Raw genomic sequence first — 19,591 nt, 5'->3', positions numbered from 1 at the left:
GAGGCGGCGTGCCACATAGCACAGTCAGAAGGACCTACAACTAGAATATACAACTATGTACTGGGGGGCTTTGGGGAGAAGAATTAAAAAAAAAGAAAAAAGATTGGCAACAGATGTTACCTCAGTTGCCAATCTTTAAAAAAGAAAATAGATTGATGCTGTTCTGGAGGGGAAGAGGTCTGTCTCACTGCATATTTTTACCAATGACTTGGGAGGTAACATGGGTGGTGTGTGATCAGCTGGCACCTTTGTGTCTTACTCATCTTGGTGTCACACGCATTCCTGGGCCCAGAGCAGTTGTCCATTCATTCGTTCAGCAAACGTTTATGGAGTATCTATTATGTACCAGGCATTGTTCTGTGTACTTGGGATACACTGGTGAAAAAGACAGGCAAAAATTCCTTCCCTTGTATAGCAAGGGACTGGTAGGACAGACAGCAAGTAGTATACACAACAAATGAGCAAAATTATAAGGCTCGTTAAAAGATGAAAAGCACTGTAGACAAAACAAAAATAAATACAGAGCTGGGTAAGGGGGACGGTACTGTAGAGGAGGACATTTTGCAGTTTTAAATAGGGTGACCAGTGGTAGCCTCACTGAGAAGGTAGCATTTGAACAGTGACTCGAAGGTGGGGCATTGGCAGTGTAGCTCTCTGGATGGTGGGAGGCTGTGTCCCGCAGCAGAGGGAACAACCAAAGCAAAGATCCTGGAACTAGAAGCTTCCTGGAGTATTTGAGGAACAGCAAGGAGACCAGTGTGGCTGCAGGAGAGAGTCATTCTTGAATGAATGGCTTGACGCTGGGAGGGAGAGCCCGCTATGTTGATTAAGAGAACCAGGAATTAGATCTCAACAGGCTGTAACTAACGATGTAAATTTAATAGAATATAAATTGCAACAAGAACAAAGTTTGCTCAGAAGTTAAGAGAAAATCTTCTACAAAGCAAGTCACCTCAAAACCTTCTTGTTAGTAGACTGGGTGTGAATTATAAATAAATTACACAAGTACAGGATAAGCAAGATATGGCTTAACAGTCTCATTTCTTCAGCATGTATTTATTGAATGCATGCAGTGGGCTCGGACTTGTTCTGGGTGTTGGGGATTCAGAAGAAGACAAAGCCCCGGCCTTCATGAAGCTTACATTCTCATGGGCAGAGACTGACACTGAGCAAACAAATGTAGAACATGATGTCGGGTGGTGATAACTGCCGAAACAAGCAGCAGTTAACCATGGTTCACAAGAGAAAACTGTGGTTTAAGTTGGGTCTAAATTCATTATGAGTCAACTGTGTGATGCAGTTGCCAAAAACCCTAATTCCATCTGAGGCTGTGTGAACAGAATGCCCAGGACTAAAAAGGTCGTGTTCCTCCGGCTTTCTAATTGTCAAGCTGGACCTGGAGCATTGCAAATACATTCTAGAAGGACGTTGACAAACCTGAACTTGTTTAGGGGAGAATAACTAAGATCATGTTGGTGGTGGTGGAAGGGTTGTCCTGTGACATCATCCAGAAGACAAGACCAGGATCGGTGGATAGAGGTTAGTTCTGGCTCAGTAGGTTGAGGAACTTTCTAATGGTCAGAACTGACCAGTAATGGAATGAACTGTGAAAGAGGATGAGATTCCCTTCTCCGAGAGTGTTTAAAAAGAGCCTGGATTCACCTGTCACAGGATATTAATGAGGATATAACGAATCTGGTAGACAGTTGGATTACGAATGTATGGCTCCTTCTAGTTCCAGGTCATAATGTGCACGAGAAGAAGAAGAAAGGATTTTCTGCAAATATCTTGTAGATAATTCCACATTAACCACATTTTAGTAGCCAGCCACCACCAAGGGCATAAGTAGAATCCTAGTACGTAGAAATCAGAAGTTCTCAGAATTCTTTCAGTGACCACTTTAGTTTGGTGGCCAGATCTGGGCTCCAGAAACTTCAGAGGGTTAGAGAAAGTTCAGCAGGAGAGCTGTGGGCTGGTCAGTGGACTGTCCCTCATTACCTTTTTCTTTTGATAATTTTAGGTAGAGAAGACTTGCAAGAATTCTACAGAAAATCCTCATATAGTCTTCACCCAGATTCCCCAAATGTTATCATTTTATCACATTTGCTTTATCATTTTTCTCTCTAATATAGATATACATTGTTTGAATGTAAGTTGCAGACGTAATGTCCCTTTACTCCTAAATACTTTGGTGTATATTCTTAAAACAAGGTCTTCTCTCACATAACCCCAATAGAATGATCAAAATCAGGAAATTAACATTGATACAATGCTAGTATCTAATCTACAGTCAAATGTCACAATAGTCCCAGTGATATGCTTCATAACCAAAGCCAAAAAAAAGGTCCCAGATCACAGGTTATAGTCAGTTGTCATGTCTCTGTAATTTTCCTTTAACCTGAAATGGTTCTTTAGTGTTTCTTTGTCTTTGATGACATCAACATTTTTGTTGGGTGGGAAAAGGACTTTTAAGCAGTCTCTTTTAAAAATGGGCTAAGACTAGTAGAAGATTTTGATATGGATCCTCAGGTTCCTTTGGTTTACTCATCAAGAATGAGTTCCCTGTTGAGATGCCACAGTGGCTCCATGTTGCCCATCACAAAGAATCCAAATGCCCCTGCATTCATTTCCTGGGGCTGCCATAATGAAGGACCACAGACTGGGGGGCTCAAAACAGCAGAAATGTATGTTCTCGCAGTTCTGGAAGCCAAGAACTCGAAATCAAGGTGTCAGCAGGCCCTCCGAGGCCTGTAGGAGAGGATCCTTCCTTATTTCTTCCATCTTCTCGGAACCGCCTGTGTCCCTTGCCCTGTAGCTGGATCGGTCCAGTCTGCCTCTGTCTTCCCATGGCCGTCTTCCCTCTATGTCTCTTCTCTTCTTCTTATAAGGACACCAGTCATATTGGATTTATGACACCAGTCATACCCTACTCCCTTATGACCTCATCGCAATTACATCTGTTTCCACCTTATTTCCAAATAAGGTCACATTCTGAGGTACTGGGGGTTAGAACGTCAACATATCATTTTGGGGGACACAGCTCAACCCTTTACACCCCCTACCTCATCTTTGCAGCCTAATCCTGCATTTCCTCATATGTGGTCCCTCTGCTGCAACCACGCTAATCGTCCTTAAGAGGACTCTTGCTTTCTCCCAGACTCAAGGCTTGCTTCCGGCCCTCTCCACTCCCTTTTGCCATTTGGGGCTCCTCTTTTCCCTGGCAATGACAACTTTCGTTTACCTAGCTCTTATGTGCCAGGCACTGTTCTGAACTCTTTATACATAGCACTCTTTTTAACCCTCTCTGGTAGGGACCATCATGATCCCCATTTTACAGATGAAGAAATGGAGGCACAGAAAGATTGACTTGCTCAAGGTCTCACAACACGACGATTCTCCGACATTTATCTGGCTTATTTCCTCCTCACTCTTGAGTCCTTGCTGGTTGCTGCAGAAGGGATCTCAGTGCTGGTGAGCATTCTAGTCAGTGGCCTCCCCCTCTGAGATTGTCAGGGTCTTTGAGTGCCCATCTTCCCCCCCCCCCCCACTGCCTCAGTTTACATTGATCCATACGTGTGGCCTCAGTTCTGGGGTGGGCAGGGGGGATAGGATTTGGGGCTTTTATCTTCATTGCTTCCTCCCTTCCCACCAGAGCCTCTGGATCCTTGTACCTTTACGTCAAGCCTTAGTGTCTCAGAGCGAGACCCAGTGTGTCAACTGTACCAACATCTCCTGCAGAGAGTGTCAAAACACACACAATCCAGTGCCCCGCTCCACACCTCCTGAAGCAGAATCTCTGGTGGGGAGGTTCAGAGCCTGCTTCTTTAATAAACTTCCCAGGGGCCGGCCCCGTGGCTGAGTGGTTAAGTTCACATGCTCCGCTTTGGTGGCTCAGGGTTTTGCTGGTTCAGATCCTGGGTGCGGACATGGCACCGCTTGTAAGGCCGCGCTGAGGCAGCGTCCCACATGCCACAACTAGAAGGACCCACAACTAAAATATGCAACTGTGTACTGGGGGGATTTGGGGAGAAAAGGCAGAAGAAAATAAAATAAAATAAACTTCCCAGTGATTCTTACAGGTTCGAGGATTGATGTTGAAAGCCTTCACTGGATGCTTATAAAATGATAATTGACTGGCCAATCGACTGCTTGGGTGAACTGCCGTGTGTTTCTATGGGGGACGGACTAAGCGGAAACTTTTAAAATTTCCTGTCAATTTTCACAGCTCAATTTTTCTGTGAACCTAAAACTGCTCTAAAAATAAAGTCTTTGTTTCTTTTTAAATGAAGGTTATTGTCCAAAGAATAACTAAAGAATGTTGTGGAATGTTGTAGGGCTTAACAATGGGGAACCTCCTTAGTATTCTGGTGTGGACTATTTCTACTCAAGCTTCCCTGTCTGCATTGGTGTCCCATTCAGAATCAGAGAGAAAATGGTGGGTCTTTGACCTGGTCCCCGCTCACCCGCTCCCCCCCCCCACCTCTGAGAGCCTGGGGGGTGACAGAAGGCAGTTGCTGCACCCCCCAGAGGAGCCCAGCTGTTTCCCCTAGCCCCTCATTTCAGCCACCTGAACCCATTCACAGTTTTCCTGTCAGTTAACCCGGGCCCCACTGCAGTGTGGGAAGGCGCCCCTCTAGACGGGGTGGGGCTGCGTTTCATTTACTGTTGTCGTTCCTCGGGCCTCAGCGGAACAGGTGCAGGCAGAAGCAGCTGGGTGAAATGAGGACATTCTTCCTCTCCCTTCCTTTCTCCTCTCCCTCCAGCTCCCTCCCCAACCCAGCCACACTGAAGCCACATCCCATTTCCTCCCCAACATCCAAAGACTTCTCCCCTCCTCCGCCCTGCCCTCAGATGCTGCCAAGAGGAGTTGCTTCAAACTGGGAGGGGACACCGTTCAGGGAAAGTGGAAAGCAGTGGGTCAGCGCTGCCTCCCTCACTTTCTGTTGTGGTGCCTTTTTTTTAGAAGGGGAGGTGGAGAGAGGGAAGTGGTGTCATTGGAAGAGATGGGAGGGCTGTTCCAGGGACTACCTAGGGGGCTGATTTTGCCTACAAACTCTAAGGTGCTGAAGAAGACCAATTATGAAGTTGGCCAACCTATGCCCTTCAGGGCTGACTCCTCCTGGTCTCCTAAGAGAATGGGGGTGGGGTGGGGATGGGGATCAGACTCAAATCCACATTCCAGAACAAAGGTACTAAGAGTTGAGCTACACTGCATCCCCTGGAGGGCTAGTTAAACAGGGATCTCTGAGTCCCACCCCCAGAGATTCTGGTTCCCTAGGATTGAGGTGAGGCCTCCCAGTCATGCCCCTCCTGATGGCAGAGGGTCCACACCTAGAGAACCATTGTTCTAGGGCTCCCTTAAGATTTCCGACAAGTGTGCTCTGCCTAACCACCCCTAGGGGAGGAACAGGTCACTCAAGGAAGTCGGGGCCCCCAACGTGGCCTTATCACCCAGGCTCAAATCACAACCCTCCCTCTCGCAGTCCTGTGCGATTTAGCTCAGTTTGGTTGGGGCTATGGTTTTCAGAGAAGAGGGAAGGAAGAGGAAGGACCCACTGCCTGCTCCCCACGCCCATGGCCAGTCCCCCTCCAAGCAATGCCTCTTGCCATCTTGAATCTTCTGTCTTTGTATCTCCTTCCCTGCCAAGTGTAGGGAAAGAGATGCCCCTGTGTTCTCTGAAGCTTACCTTTCAACCATATGCTATGGAATATTAAGTAGCTATTCAGAAGCGTGAAGTTAATCTCTATGTAGTGACTTGGATGTGAGCCACCATGACATACTGTAGAGTGAAACTGCTCAACTCTAGGTAGAAAATGTTCCTATAAAAACAACCAACCATAAAGCTATACATGAATATATACGCAATTATTTACATGCACACAGACAAAAAAGTCTGGAAGGACCCTTTCCAGACCACCAACAGAAGTTAGCTCTGGAGGGTGGGAGATTTTGTGTACATTCTCTAATCCTGTATTTTAACAAGCCCATCTCACTCCGTGATTAAAAGCCAATAAATGGCAAATAGAAAGTGATACAGCTCTGGAAAGCTAAACTCTGAACTGTTAGCAGTAGGGAGTAGAGGGTGGGGCTGAGGGTTCTGTCGCTACACACACACACACACACTCTGGACTGTTTGAATTTGTTACCAGGAGGGTTATTAGTTTTTTAATTTGTTAATAAAGGAAATATAAGCAGTAAAGGAAATTGACGGGCTCCCCTTCTCCTCCACCCTTTCCCGGGCAGCCCCTTGCTGGCCCCCACCAGCTGCTGGCGCAAGCCTTGCACGCTCCTCCAGCTGCTCCGCTGTCTCATTCCTTCCTGTCACTGTCAGATTTCTCCACTGAGTGGCCTTCCCTTGCTGCCTCCATTTCTTCAACAGCCATTCTTTTTATTTTAAAGAAACATTACATGTTTTTGTTTGCCAATTGCCAGCATTCCAAAAAAGAAAAAAGAAAATCCCAGAGCCTTACAGCGGTGCCCACCAACACGACTTGATCTTGTAGATCCTATCGGCTTCTCCCTGCGCCCTCGTGTCCTTTCATAATTGTAATCTGCACAAACGCTATTTTGTGTCCTGAGATTTTTTACGTCACCTAATTTTGTAGGCCCATCTGTGTATGGACACAGCATCATTTCTTCTATGAATGGCACTATGGTTGTTTCACCAGGCCCTGATTGTTAGGCCTTTGGGTGGTATCCAGTTTTTTGCTATTTATTCATTCATGATTTCACCCCCTCCTTTTGGGCCCCGCCTCCTGCCAGCCTATAAAAACTGCCCTCTTAAAGGTCACTGCTATCGGTCTTCCCTCCAAATCTACCAGCCTCTTCTCCATCCTTGGCCAAGCCCTTGTCCTGACTTTAATGGAACTTGGTATTATGAGCCACCCTCACTGCCACCCACCAGCCCATCCATCAAACCCTTCGTGAAAGTTCAGCCTCCCTTCGTTCGCTTTTGCTTTTATATTTCTTTAGTCTTTTTTTCTTCCAAATATAGACATTTTTACGTTTTCGTTGTAAAAGAATAAAGCAACTAATAAATGGGTAATATAGAAAGTAAAATACATTTTTTAAATTTTTAAGTTGAATTATGAATTAGATGAGACAAAAGAATATAAATGCATATATATGAATATATATGTATATATATAAAAATTATGAAGCAGATAATAAAACAAAACCAGTTACGTACCCACCCCCCAACGCAAGAAATACATCATCACCAGTTCCGTGGAAGCTTAGCCTTCTAGTAAACTCCATTGAGACTCTCTGAATTTTGTTTATTTTATCATTCTTCTGGTTAATTTTCATAATTTGTGGATTTGAAGGGGTTCTATCTAGACAAGCATATCATCCTTGAACACGGACATTGTTTCTTTCCAATTCGATACCTTTAATTCATTTTCCTTTGCTTTCTGCTTTTGCTAGGACCTCCAATATAACGCTAACTAGAAACAGGAATAGCAAGCATCCTTGACTTGTTCCCGAAGTTGAAGGAGATGCTTCTAATGGTTTCTCACCAATGATAATGATTGCTGTAGGTTTTTGATGAATGCTCTTTAATGGGTTAAGCAAGTTTCTTTTCATTTCTAATTTATGGTTAAATTTTATCAAATGTATTTTCTACATCTGTTGAAATAATATTATGGGGTTTTTTTCATCTGTGAATGCTATAAAGTACATTAATATTTTTATACTAAACTTCCTTTGCATTTCTAGGATAAACTTAATTGGGCCATGATATATTATCTTTTTTATATACCTCTGGGTTTGGTTTGCTTATATTTTAAACAAGGGATTAGCATCTATGCTCATAAGTGATATTAACCTGTAATTTATCTTTTTCATGCTCTATTTGGCTGGTTTGGAATTAAGATTTTACTAATCTCATTAAATAAGTTGAGAGTGTTTCTTCCTTTTTTTTTAATTGAGGTCATAGTAGTTTACAACATTGTGAAATTTCAGTTTTACATTATTATTTGTCAGTCACCATGTAAGTGCTCCCCTTTACCCTTTGTGCCCACCCCTCAACCTACTTCCCCTGGTAATCACTGAACTGTTCTCTTTTTTAAAGATTTTTTTATTTTTCCTTCTCCCCAAAACTCCCCGGTATATAGTTGTATATTTTAGTTATGGGTCCTTCTAGTTGTGGCATGTGGGATGCCACCTCAGCGTGAACTGATAAGCGGTGCCATGTCTGCACCCAGGATCCGAACTGGTGAAACCCTGGGCTGCTGAAGCAGAGCACACGAACTTAACAACTTGGCCACGGGGCCGGCCCCAGAACTATTCTCTTTGTCCATGTGTTTGTTTATCTTCCACATATGAGTGAAATCGTATGGTGTTTGTCTTTCTCTGTCTGGCTTATTTCGCTTAACTTAGTACCCTCAAGTTCCATGCATGTTGTTGCAAATGGGACGATTTTGTCTTTTTTTATGGCTGAGTAGTATCCCATTGTGTATATATACTACATTGTCTTTATCCAATCATCAGTGAATGGGCATTTGGGTTGCTTCCACATCTTGGCTATTGTGAATAATGCTGCAGTGAACATAGGAGTGCGTAAGTCTCTTTGAATTGTTTATTTCAAGTTCTTTGGATAAATACCCAGTAGCAGGATAGGGGGGTCATATGGTATTTCTATTTTTAGTTTTTTGAGGGATCTCCACACTGTTTTCCATAGTGGCTGCACCAGTTTGCATTCCCACCTGCAGTGTATGAGGGTTCCCCTTCCTCCACAACCTCTCCAACATTTGTTATTTTTTCTCTCAGTGCTTATAGCCATTCTAACAGGTGTAAGGTGATATCTTAGTGTAGTTTTTATTTGCATTTCCCTGATGAGTAGTGATGTTGAACATCTTTTTATGTGCCTCTTGGCCATCTGTATATCCTCTTTGGAGAAATGTCTGTTCATATCCTCTGCCCATTTTTTGATTGGGTTGTTTGGTTTTTTGTTTGTTCAGTTGTATGAGTTCTTTATATATTATGGGGATTAACTCCCTGTTGGATATATAATTTGCAAATATTTTCTCCCAATTGGTGGGTTGTCTTTTTGTTTTGATCCTAGTTTCCTTTGCCTTGCAGAAGCTCTTTAGTCTGATGATGTCCCACTTGTTTATTTTTTCTTTTGCTTGCCTTGTCTGAGTAGACATGGTATTCAAAAAGATCCTTTTAAGACCAATGTCAAAGAGTATACTATGTATATTTTCTTCTAGAAGTTTTGTTTTGTTTTGTTTTGTTTTTCTGCTTTATCCTCCCAAAGCCCCCCTGTACATAGTTGTATATCTTAGTTGCAGGTCCTTCCAGTTGTGGCATGTGGGACGCCGCCTCAACGTGGCCTGACGAGTGGTGCCATGTCCGAGCCCAGGATCCGAACCCTGGGCCACCGCAGTGGAGCGTGCGAACTTAACAACTCGGCCATGGAGCCAGCCCCCTCTTCTAGAAGTTTTATGGTTTCAGGTCTTACCTTCAAGTCTTTGATCCATTTTGAGTTTAGTTTTGTGTATGGCGAAAGATAATGGTCTACTTTCATTCTTTTACATGTGGCTGTCCAGTTTTCCCAACACCATTTATTGAAGAGACTTTTTCCATTTTATGTTCTTAGCACCTTTGTCGAAGATTGTCTGTAGATGTGTAGTTTTATTTTTGGGCTTTCAATTCTGTTCCATTGATCTCTGTCCCTGTTTTTGGACCAGTACCATGCTGTTTTGATTACTATAGCTTTGTAGTATATATTAAAGTCAGGGATTGTGATGCCTCCAGCTTTGTTCTTTTTTCTCAGGATTGCTTTAGTTATTTGGGGTCTTTTGTTGCCCCATATGAATTTTAGCATTCTTTGTTCTATTTCTGTGGAGAATGTCATTGGGATTCTGATTGGGATAGCGTTGAATCTGTAGATTGCGTTGGGTAGTATGGACATTTTAACTATGTTTATTCTTCCAATCCATGTGCATGAAATATCTTTCCATTTCTTTATGTCATCTTCAATTTCTTTCAGTAATATCTTATAGTTTTCATTGTATAGGTCTTTTGCCTCCTTGGTTAATTTATTCCTAGATATTTTGTTCTTTTTGTTGTGATTATAAGTAGGATTGTATTCTTGAGTTCTCTTTAGCTCATTATTAGAGTATAGAAATGCAACTGATTTTTGTGAGTTGATTGTTTCTTCCTTTTTTTAATCTCTAAGAAATGGTGGCATAAAATTGCAATTGATGCTTCCTTGAATGTGTGGTTGAAGAGTCCTAGAAAACTTTCTGGGCCTGATAATCATCTTTGTAGGAAGATTTTAAATTTTGTTATGGCTACAAGAAAAGCGACCATACATCCTGGTTTGCTTGGGCTAGTGCTGGGTTATGCCTGTTCCCTGGCATGTTTGTTAATGCCCCCTTTCACTTTCAAAGATGTTCTGCTTTGGATAATAAAACATGGTTATTCTGTGTATAGGACTATATAGGTTTTCTCTTTCTTTTTGAGTTCATTATGGTAGGTTATATTTTTCTATAATATTGTCCAATTGGTCTGCTTCAAATTTATTAACATAAAGTTATTCATAGTTTTCTCATTTTTAAAACTCTGCTGTAGCTTTTTAAAAAGATTTTATTTTTTCTTTTTCTCCCAAAGCCCCCAGTACATAGTTGTGTATTTTTAGTTGTGGGTCCTTCTAGTTGTGGCATGTGGGATGCCGCCTCAGCATGACTTGATGAGTGGTGCCATGTCCACGCCCAGGACTCGAACTGGCGAAACCCTGGGCTGCCAAAGCAGAGCACGCGAACTTAACCACTCAGCCATGGGGCCGGCCCCCAGCTGTAGCTTTAAATATATCACTTTTTAAATCTCTAACATTGTTTATTTGTATCTTTTTTGATCAATATTACCTAAGTCTTGTCTAGTTTGTCTTTTTAACATGAAATTTTGACTTTATTGATTTTCTCTACTGTTTATTTTCTTTTGCTTTCTTTTTTGTAGTGAGGAAGGTTGGCCCTAAGCTAACATCTGTTGCCAATCTTCCTCTGTTTTGCTTGAGGAAAATTGTCCTTGAACTAACATCTGTGCCAGTCTTCCTCTATTTTGTATGTGGGACACCACCACAACTTGGCTTGATGAGCTGTGTATAGGTCCACACCCGGGATCCAAACCTGTGAACCCTGGGCTGCCAAAGTGGAGAGTATGAACTTAACCACTATGCCACTGGGCTGGCCCCACTACTGTTTACTTTCTATTTCATTAATTTTTGCTCTTATTTGGTTGTTTCCTTCTTTCTACTTTTTTAGGATTTATTCTGCTGCTCTTTTTAACTTCCTAGCTTCTGTGCTTGATTTATCAATTTTGAATCTTTTTTCTTTTCTAATATAGGCAGTTAAGGCTATATATTTCCTTAGGTGTTGTTTAATTTACATCCTATAAAGTTTTTTTTCTTTATTGAATATACATGTCATAAAATGCACAGATCATAAGTTTAAAGTTTTATGAGTTTTGGCAAATGTAAACAGCCATGTTACCGTCATCCAAATCAGGATATAGGACATTTCCATCATCCTGGGAAGTTCCATGGGGCCCATTTTGGATCACTCTCCCCTTCTCCTCCAGAGTTAATCAGTGTGGAGCTAGACTTGGCTAGGAGTTCATCTGAGTGGAATCATATAGTATATTCTCTTTTGTATTCGGCTTCTTTCAGTCACTTTCAGCACGTTTGTTTATTAGTTAATTTGTTCCTTTTATTGCCAAGTTTATCCCATTATATGGATGGATAGACACTATTTGTTTATCCATATTCTGTTCATAGATGTTTGGATGTTTTCAGGTTTCGGCTGTTTTGCACCTATAAACGTCTTTGTACAAGTCTTTTATGGACATAAGCTTTCATTTCTCTTGGGTAGGTACCTAGAAGTACAAAACCTGGGTCTTAGTGTAGGCATCCCGTAAGTTTTATGATATGGTATTTTCATTATCATTTAGTTCTAGTTCTTAAAAAATTTCCATTAAAAGGTTTTTTTCTTTGACCTATAAGTTGTTTGGCAGTGTGTTTTAAAATTTCCACGTGTGGGACTTTTTGTAGTTATTAATGGTGATTTCTAACTTAATTGCATTTTGGCCAATTAATATATTCTTTATAACACTAACTTTTTGAAATGTTTGGGGACTTGCTTTATGATCTAATATGTTGTAAATTTGTACACTTAAAAAGAATGTGTATTCTCTAATACACACGCATGCATACACACATGTATATTTATTTAACAAGCTTGATATACGTACACACATACATATACATATACTGGTTTTTGTCTGCTGAATCTGTCAATTACTAAAAAAGATGTATTAAAATCTTCTACCCTGATGGGGGATTTATCAGTTTCTCCTAATAGTTTTCTGAAGTTTAGCTTTGTATATATATTTTTTGTTTTTTTGAGGAAGATTAGCCCTGAACTAACTGCTGCCAGTCCTCCTCCTTTTGCTGAGGAAGCCTGGCCCTGAGCTAACATCCGTGCCCATCTTCCTCCACTTTATATGTGGGACGCCTACCACAGCATGGCGTGCCAAGCGGTGCCATGTCCGCACCCGGGATCCGAACCGGGGAACCCTGGGCCACCAAAGCAGAACATGTGCACTTAACCGTTGTGCCACCGGGCCAGCCCCTAGCTTTATATATTTTGAGCCTTTGTTGTTTGGGCTGTACATATTTAGAATTATTGTGTTATTCTACCAAATTATTATTGTAGCAAATTTTCAAATCATCATACAGTGACTCTCTCTTAGAATGCTTTTTGCCTTAGCACCTACTTTATCTCCTTTAATATTTGGGGTCAGCTTCCTTTCAGTTAGTATTTATTTAGTATATTTTTTCCATCATTTAGCTTTTAGTGTCTCTATGTATTGTTTCTTTTCTACCTATGCTTTTAATGAGGCCTGGATTAGCAGTCAGAAGACCTTCGTTATAGTGTTTTTTTTAATTGAAGTATAATTGATATACAATATCTTATTAGTTCCAGGTGTACATCATAATGATTCGATATTTATATACATTACAAAATGATCACCGCAATAAGGCTAGTTACCATCTGTCATTGTACAAAGTTATTACAATATTATTGACTATATTCCCTATGTTCTGCATTACATTCCCACGACTTATTAATTTTATAAACCTCTATTCTAGTCTTGATTGTATCCTGGAGTCCCTTATCTTTCATTTGGGTGTAAAAACTCTTACCTTGCCCATCCCCCTTCACCATGTTGTGAGAATCAAATGAGATGAGATATGTGAAATCACTTTGCAACTGTGAAGTATTTTGCAAATTATTATTATTCTAGCCATTTCACAGTGAGTGTCCCCAAAAGCTTACTTAAAACCGTAGTGGTTAAGAGCTTAGTCGGTTAATAGAGCTATGCTTTTGCATTTTGCATTTGCAAATACTGTTTCATTGGGTGGTTGCAAGATGTGAATGTATTAAAAGTACTAAATTATCTGGGGCATGGTAAGTATTCAATAAATAGTAACTGAACATTTTTATGATTATGATTATGGTTATGGTGTTGCTGTTGCTTTTACCTGAATTCTAGCTCTTCAACTTACCAGTGTATGACCATACATCACCTCTCTAAGCCTCAGCTTCCTCAGCTTTGAAGCTGGAATAATAATAACTACTTCATAGAGTTGTTCTGAGAATCAAGTAAAATAACCATGAAAAGCGCTCGACACAGTGCCCGGTTACCATGATCTTGATCTCAAGGATCTCTTATGCTATTAAAGTTCTAAACGTTGGCACTTTTCTGAAATCTAAATCATCTCAGGTTAGTTATCTAATCATTTACCTGATCTTGAAGCCCTTATTTAAAATGCTAGCAGAGGAGGACTACTTGAATATCTTTCCATCAATTTAAAACATTCTGTCCAAAGCTAAATTCTTCATCCTTTCTCCCCACCAAATCTTTTCAGCTTCTTGAGCACCTAAGTGATGGGCTTATGCTAAGCCCTATCCTTAAGGAGCTCACCATCTAATAGGAGACTGACCCTAAAACAGCCACTGGCAGTGCTCTTGTAGAAATTTATACAAGGTGCTTCAGGAGACCCTGCAGAAGAGGTGAGCCCTGTGCGGGGGAGGGTGACCAAGTCAGGGAAAACTTGCAGACCAGGGGAAGCCCATTTTCCCATTGCCACCAAACATATGAGAACCATTGTCTATCATTCTCCCAACACAACAGACTGGATTACATAAAATTGTTTCACATTATGACCTCCAAGCAGTGACTCAGGGATCCAGGCTCTTTACGTCTTCTGGTGACACAGTGTCTGGAGCCTGGAAGCCCTCTCTTAGCTTCTTCTGCATTCTGCTCTCAGATTAGCTGAGAGAGTATGAGAACTATGCCAGGCATTTTATGGCTAAGCCTGAAGAGGCACATCATCGCTGCTCACATTCCACCAGTCAGACCCAGTGGTATGGCCCCAGCCTAACTGCAAGGGAAGCTGGGAATTGTAGTTTACCTGTGTACCAGGAAGAGGAAAAGGGATTCTTGGGCTTCTAACCACTTTTGGCCATGGCTGCCTCAGGGACGTTTTTGACATCAGCCACTCCTGATTCCTGTTGCTGCTGTTCTTGTAAAGGCCTGGGCCGCAGAGCAGAGGGGAATCACCTCAGCAGTCCCATGTGTTCTGTTCCTGTTCCATGAGAGCCTCAAGTCTTCCTGCCATCTTGTTCACTTTAATAATCCTTCCAGCCAAGGAAAAATTATTTTGGTAACTAGACCAGTGCTTGGCACATAGTAGGTATACAATAAGTATTTTTTTAAATGCATGAATTCCCTCATTCTCAAGAGTTGCTTAGAGGTCATTTGCAAGGCTACATAAAACTCAGCACTTGGGTGAGCTAAGAGAGACACACATACACACACAGGAGGGAGCTTTTGAATGCTGCACAGTCGGATAGGAGAATCTCCTTTTTTTTAAAAAAAAAATCATTTTATTGAGGTCGCATTGGTTTATAACATTGTGTAAATTTCAGGTGTACATCTTTATATTTCGGCTTCTCTATAGACTGCCTCGTGTTCACCACCAAATCCTTTTTTTTTTTTTTTTAACGACTTGTTTATTGGTCACCTCTAAACTGCCCCTGCAGGCAAGTGAAAATCCCCTCAGTGCTCGAGGATTTCTGACACTTCTGCTTCCTCCTGTAGAACCAGAAAGGAAAAGTGACAGGGCTGGGCAGAGACCCCAAGGGACTGGAGCTAGAAGGGAAGATCTCGTTGCGCCCTCTTCACAGTTAGGAGCCAGCAGAGCATGGCTGAGTGCAAATTCTGATGGGGTCACCCTCCAGCTGGGCCACTTCTAGCTGCCGGAACTTGAGGAGGTTATTTAATCTTTTTGTGCCAGTTTCCTCATCTGTAATATAAGGAACATAATACCCACCTCCTCTGGCTGTTAGATTAAGCAAGTTAATATCCTAAAAAGCATAGACCAGTGACTGGCACAATGTAAGTGCTACATAATTGCAGTTATTGTCACCATTAGGGACAGAAAAGAAATGGTTGCCTGTAATCCTGAAATGACAGACTGGAAAGGCCCTTAGAGGTGACCTACAGCACCATGTGTCTGCTCTTGGTGTTCAGCCAGATTCTCATGCTGCACCTGATTTTCAGCTCACACTTTGACTCTAAGCTCTCTGGTAAAGTAGGTGACATCTATTTTAACGGCCTCCTGAATCCCGGCCGCCCCAGCCTCATCCCTGCCCCCTTGTCTGTTTTACCCCTAGTCTGCCTTTTCCACCCCAGAACACTCACCCTTTTCCCCACCACCGAGATCTTCAGCTCTGCCACCCCCTCACCACCCCACCTTAGTTTTCCTGTATCTCTGTCCCTGGGTCACATCTGCATGTCGGTGCCAACTGGTTAATCTGATAAACGGATTCCTTTGAAAGTACTAATTGGAGCCAGTGCAAAGGTTGCTGCTGCATACAAAGGTGCATTATGACTGGAGAGAATGCCCCGCCCTTTGTGTCCTGATCTGTGCGAGGGAGAGATGGAGCAGCATTCAAACTAGGAAGTTGGGAGAGATTTAGGCTGACAACCTCCTCTAAAAGAAGACAGATCCTCTCTGAGCATCCATCATGCTGGCTGGGGAAGGGGCAGACGAGGATACTGGCAGGGACGTGGCAGGGGAACATGGCAGGGACATTTACTCAATAAATTTCTAGACACAGGGCTAGGTGCTGGAGGGGGTGGGGCAGGACATCAAAATGAGTAAGACTTGTCCCTGCCTGTAAGGAGCGAGGGAAATTCAAGTACATAATTAATAAGCATGCAGAGTAAACTATGTCACGTGCTAAAACAGACATGAATCAGAGTATCAACTAGGATGAGAGATCCGTTCAAACTCAAGGTTTCGAAAGATTCCATGGAGGGCTGGCCTGGTGGCGCAGCAGTTAACTTCACTCGTTCCGCTTCTCGGCGGCCCGGGGTTTGCCAGTTCGGATCCTGGGTGTGGGCATGGCACCACTTGGCAAAAGCCATGCTGTGGTAGGTGTCCCACGTATAAAGTGGAGGAGGATGGGCATGGATGTTAGCTCAGGGCCAGTCTTCCTCAGCAAAAAGAAGAGGATTGGCACTGGTTAGCTCAGGGCTAATCTTCCTCAAAAAAAAAAAGAAAGAAAGAAAAATTCCGTGGAAAGGCTGACAGTGGCCTTAGAACTGACTCCTGAAGAGGATTTTACAGTATAAAAGTATATATTGAATTTTCTACTAATATTAGAAAAATCTACAAATACTAGAACACAGAAAGAAAAGAAAGTCACCCAGTCTCACAATTGAAGGTGACCTCTGTTATCTCCAGATGATGGGATTCTGAGTGGTTTCTGTTTGCTATGTATTTCTGTATTTTAAAGTTTTCTATCATGAGTTTTACAATAAAAAGAATACACATTTACAAAACAAAATTTAAAACCCAAAGACAACTCAGTGCTAACATCTCAGTATGTTATCCTCCTAGTCATTCTGCAATACATAATTTTATCTTTCCATTCATACCATTATATATACCTACTCTTTTCAACTTTCCTGCATTTGCCCTGCTTTTTATAAATGCTTCGTAAATATAACTAGTGGTCATGGGATGTAATTCGTATAGTCATGTCCCTTCCATTGGACTGTAAGGTTGTCTACAAGATTTTGCTATTATAAATAACCCTTTGTATATTGTTATGCATAAGTAAGTTTTTAAATTAATAAACTTTAGTTTTCACAGCAAAACTGAGCGGAAAGTGTGGAGAGTTCTCCTATACCCCTGTTCCCACACATGTACAGCCTCTCCCACTATCCACTCTACTATTGACATCCGGCACCAGAGTGGTACATTTGTTAGAATTGATGAACCTACGTTGTGACGTCATTATCGTCCAAAGTCCGCAGTTTACACTGGGGCTCACTCTTGGTGTTGTATATTCTGTGGGTTTTGTCAAATGTAAATGACATATATCCACCACTGTAGTGTCATACAGAGTAGTTTTGCTGCCCTGAAAATCCTCTGTGCTCCATCAATTCACCCCTCCCTCCTCCATAGCCCCTGGCAACTGCTGATCTTTTCTCTCTGCAGTTTTGCATTTTCCAGAATGTCATCTAGTTGGAATCATACAGTATGTAACCTTTTCAGATTGGCTTCTTTCGCTTAGTAATATACATTCAAGTTTCCTCCACGTCTTTTCATGGCTTGATAGCTTTTTTTTTAAGTTGTGATTAATATTCCGTTGTCTGGATGTACTACAGTTTATTTATTCATTCGCCTACTGAAGGACATCTTGGTGGCTTCCACATTTTGGTAATTATGAATAAAGCTTCTGTAAACATCCATGGGCAGGTTTTTGTGTGGACGTGTTTTCAGTTCATTTGGGTAAATAGCAAGGAGCACAGCTGCCAGATCATATGGTCAGAGTATGTTTAGTTTTGTAAGACACTACCAAACTGCTTCAAAGGGGCTGTACCGTTATGCATGTCCAACAGCAGTGAATGAGAGTTCCTGTTGCTCCACATTCTGGCCAGCATTTAGTGTTGTCAATGTTCTGGATATTGGCCATTCTAATAGGTGTGTAGTGGTGTGAAATAATAGAAAAAATACATATTGGCCTCTGCCCCCGGTTCCTGGCGCAGAGCTTCTAAAACCCTTATAATTTCCTAAGTGATAAGAGCTCTAGGAGCATCTTTTGTTCTCATATTTGGTCTTTGACCCTGATTCCTGACACAAGCCTCTTAAATCTGTTGGAATTTCCTGGGTGGTAGGAGTGGCTTTTGTTCTAATGAGGCAACTCTGGATGGGTTCCTGTGTGGCTCCTGGGTGGGGGCTGGTCACCGGAAAGACCATGATTAGAGGCTTGGAATTTTCAGCCCTGTCCCTTGACTCTGTAGAAAGGGAAGAAGGGCTGCAAATGGAGTTAATAATCAATCATGCCTATGTAGGGAAGCCTCCATAAAAATCCCAATAGAATGGGGTTTGGAGAGCTGCCAGGTGAGTGAACACATCTACGTACTGGGAGGGTGATGCACCCCAACTCCCTGGGGACAGAAGCTCCTGCCCTTGGGACCCTCCCAGACCTGGCTCTATGTACATCTTCATCTAGCTGTTCATTTGTATCCTTTATCATATCCTTTAATAGACTGGAAAACGTAAGTAAATGTTTTCCTGAGTTCTGTGAGCCGCTCTAGCAAATTAATCAAATCCAAGGGGGAGGAGGTCATGAGAACCTCTGATTTGTAGACAAGTTGGACAGACGTTGTGGGTTACTGGGGGCCTGCTGCTTGCGATTGGCATCTGAAGTGGAGGGCAGTCTCATGGGACTGAGCCCTTAACTTGTGGGATCTAAAGCTATCTCCAGGTAGATAGTGTCAGAATTCAGTTAAATTGTAGGACGCGCATCTAGTGTTGCACAATTGCTTGGTGTGGGAAAAACCTCTATTCATCTGGTGTCAGAAGTGTTGTGAGTGTGGTAGTAGCGTGAGAATAAAGGAGAAAGGAGGAGGACTGTGAGGTTTTTCCTATACAAGTGGTATCTCATTTTTGTTTTAATTTGCAATTCCCTAATGACATATGATGTTGAACATCTTTTCGTATACTTATTTGCCATCTGTATGTCTTCTTTGGTGAGGTATCTGTTCAGGACTTTTGCCCATTTTTTAATCAGATTGTTAATTTTCATATTGTTGAGCTCTAAGAAGTCTTTGTATATTTTGGATAACTGCTCTTTATCAGCTATATCTTTTGCAAATATTTTATCCCAATCTGCAGCTTATCTTCTCATTCTCTTAACATTGTCTTTCACAGAGCAGAAGGTTTTAATGTTAATGAAGTCCAGCTTATCAATTATTTCTTTCATGCATCGTACTTTTGGTGTTGTATCTACAAAGTCGTCAGCATACCCAAGGTCATTGAGGTTTTCTCCTCTGTTATCTTCTAGGAGTTTTATAGTTTTGCATTTTATGTTTACAGCTATGATCTATTTTGAGTTAATTTTGGTGTAGGGCTATGTCTATATTCATTTTTTTGCACGTAGATGTCCAATTGTTCCAGCACTATTTATTGAAAAGAGTATCTTTGTTCCATTGTATTGCTTTTGC

The 19,591-nt window shown here is 41.9% G+C and overlaps 1 protein-coding gene across 2 annotated transcripts in view; it reads left to right on the top strand.

Moving 5' to 3' along the window:
- CCND3 (cyclin D3) overlaps positions 1-19,591 on the top strand; it is an 84,695-nt gene that overhangs the window by 24,668 nt on the left and 40,436 nt on the right. The window lies entirely within an intron of this gene.

This window comes from Equus przewalskii, chromosome 19 (assembly GCF_037783145.1).
Source record: "Equus przewalskii isolate Varuska chromosome 19, EquPr2, whole genome shotgun sequence".
Taxonomy (NCBI): Eukaryota; Metazoa; Chordata; class Mammalia; order Perissodactyla; family Equidae; genus Equus; species Equus przewalskii.
This window is presented reverse-complemented; position numbering and strand designations above follow the sequence as displayed.